We start from the raw sequence: 2,613 nt of genomic DNA, 5'->3' as shown, positions 1-2,613 counted from the left end.
TGCGGAGACAATGAGCCGCTTTCAGACGTGGCCGAGGTGCCGCGGCAGCGGGAGGAGCCCGGGAAGGGGCCGATCCGCCCCGACTCCGGAGCATCCCCCGGAGAGGAGCAGCTCGGCAGGGGCAGGCCGGCAGCCCGCCCCGCCCCGACTGGGAGGGGGGAGGGGGGGACGCCGAGGCCTCACCGCAGTGCGCGGCTCAGGTGCAACCGGGAGGAAGGCCCCGCGATCCTCCCGCAGCTTTCTGCTGCGACGCTGCCCATCCGGGGCCTCTCTGCCTCGGACCCGGCGCCCCTCGCCTGCTGGTGACAAGGCAGCCAGGAAAACCACAAGGTCACTACCACAAACAGGCTGCTTGGCTGGTTAAACAGACCTAGAGGCATTTTGTTTGTTTGCTTTCACCCCTCCCTCCCCCCTCCAACATATATAAAGAAAAAAAACTCTTAAGGTATTCTCTTACATACTTGGGACCCCAAACATCTACATTTCCACTTTTGTTCACGTGGGTTAAAATTTTAACAGAACAGGTATCTCCCATTAGCGTTGTTGTCCCATCATCATAAAATCCTTAGAACTGGAAGGGACCTCTGAAGGCCTTCTAGTCTAACACCTCTGCAACAAACAGAAACACTACAGCAAGATCAGGTTGCCCAGAGCCTGATTCAGCCTCACCTTTGAAGTCTCCAGAGACAGGGCATCAACCACATTGCGGGGTAGTCTGTTCCAGTGCTGTTCCTGTTACTGTAGAAGGCTTTTTCCTTGTATCTAACCTAAACCTACTCTCTGAGCCTGAAACCACTTCCCCTTGATCTATCACCACAGATGCTGCTAGTCTGTCTCTTTCTTTCCTTTAGCTTCCCTTTAGATACTGGAAGGCCACTATGAGGTCACCTTGCAGCCTTCTCTTTTCCCCAGAAGAGCCCCAGCTCTCTCAGCCCCCATCCTCTTTCATCTTCCAGATGCTAGCTTAAGCAGATTCCTGTTCACCTTTTTTGAGTGTTATGAATTCCACTGCTGTGAGAGAACAAAAACTAAACCCCCTAAAATGGAGTTCCAGGGTCCCTTCAGATATTTCTAGTCCTTGCTCATGCGCATCCTAATGCTTGTGCAAACATATACCACATTCATTCAATAACTGATCCATCTTAAAAAGTGAGTATGTTTGGTACAATCTTCGCCATAACAAGCTCCCTGAGCTAATTCCTGCAGCCACATAAGCATTAGCAGAACTGTAAAGGAGAAGAGCAGGGACTACGGCAGACCAGCTATAAAAATTAATTTCAGATACTGAGTAAACGAGCTCCCAGGAATCAACATTTATCCTTTTTAGTGCCTAGAAAGGCTAAAAAGCAATTAACAGTTGCTTTGACACTGGGCACTCTGATACAAAGTCAATTTTCTGTATTCATAAGCTATCAAGTTATGAATATGATATAACCTATCAGAGCTCAGAGGTTCAAAGAGCAAACGGGAGACTTCAAATGAAATATACTTACCTGCAAGAACAGATAGAACAATTTACAGTTCACAACTGTGTAAGTTTCAGAAGCACAAAATGTGCTGGACAACCTCCCTGTATTAGCATTAGCACTTGTGTTGAAGAATAAGCTAGAATGGAGTCCATCTAGCATGTAAAGGTTGAGAGAAATGGAAGTAACCAGACTGCAAAGTTTCAAAGAAATTTAAACAAAACTTCAAGGGAAGCTGGCTATTCTGAGAAGGTGAAAAGGAATGGGCAGATTTTTTTTTAATTACCAAGATACTGAATTCTGGAGGGCAACAGCCAAAAGACAAACTGTACAATTCTCTACAAATTATTCTTTCACCTTTATTAGCTACACCATGGTTCAAGAGAATTTTGTTAAATAATACCCAGAATTATTTTAGAATCCCTCCTGCCATAATACTGCTTTGCTAGAATTGAATAGTAACAAACTCAGAAACATAAGCCCCAAAGGAAAACAAACTAAAAAATTGCTTTGCCTATTTTCTCTTTCTGGGCTTAAGTCATCTTTCCCACCTGTCTCCAAGAATGAGGAACAGTCTTCCAGTTTTCAGCAGGAATTACTACTAGTTACATTTTACTCTATTCTGAATTATCATATATATTCTGAAAATAATTATTCAGTTGCTTCGGAACTCTGAAGTTTCTTTGGTAGTCTGTTACATTTTCTTTGTGAAACACTATGCTTCTGCGTTTTGATATTCCCAATAGTTTGCAGTTACAGTAATGTTAACATCGTGAGTGTACAAACCTTGCAGATACCATCACCTAGAACCCAGCTTCTCAGATCAGCCTTAATTTTTCCATCAACAAATTTAATAACAACGTCAGTGGACACTTATAATCAAGGTTACAGAAACGTGGGGAAAAAAAAGAATGAGTTACAGTCACATTCCCTATATATCATACATATTTTTCCCTTTTATAGCACACAAATAGATATATAAGTAGCTCTTAGCTGAACCCTAACGCAATAGTGAATTGATTAAAAACAGTACAAATAGCTCATATTATTATAGTTATCATATTATTTTCAATCTTCGTGGTTTAACAAAATTTAGGTCATTCAAAAGCAGTCCTCTGAATTCTGTTTTTGGGTTGGTTTTTTTTGT

This window comes from Meleagris gallopavo, chromosome 13 (genome assembly GCF_000146605.3).
Source record: "Meleagris gallopavo isolate NT-WF06-2002-E0010 breed Aviagen turkey brand Nicholas breeding stock chromosome 13, Turkey_5.1, whole genome shotgun sequence".
In the NCBI taxonomy this organism is placed as follows: domain Eukaryota; kingdom Metazoa; phylum Chordata; class Aves; order Galliformes; family Phasianidae; genus Meleagris; species Meleagris gallopavo.
This window is presented reverse-complemented; position numbering follows the sequence as displayed.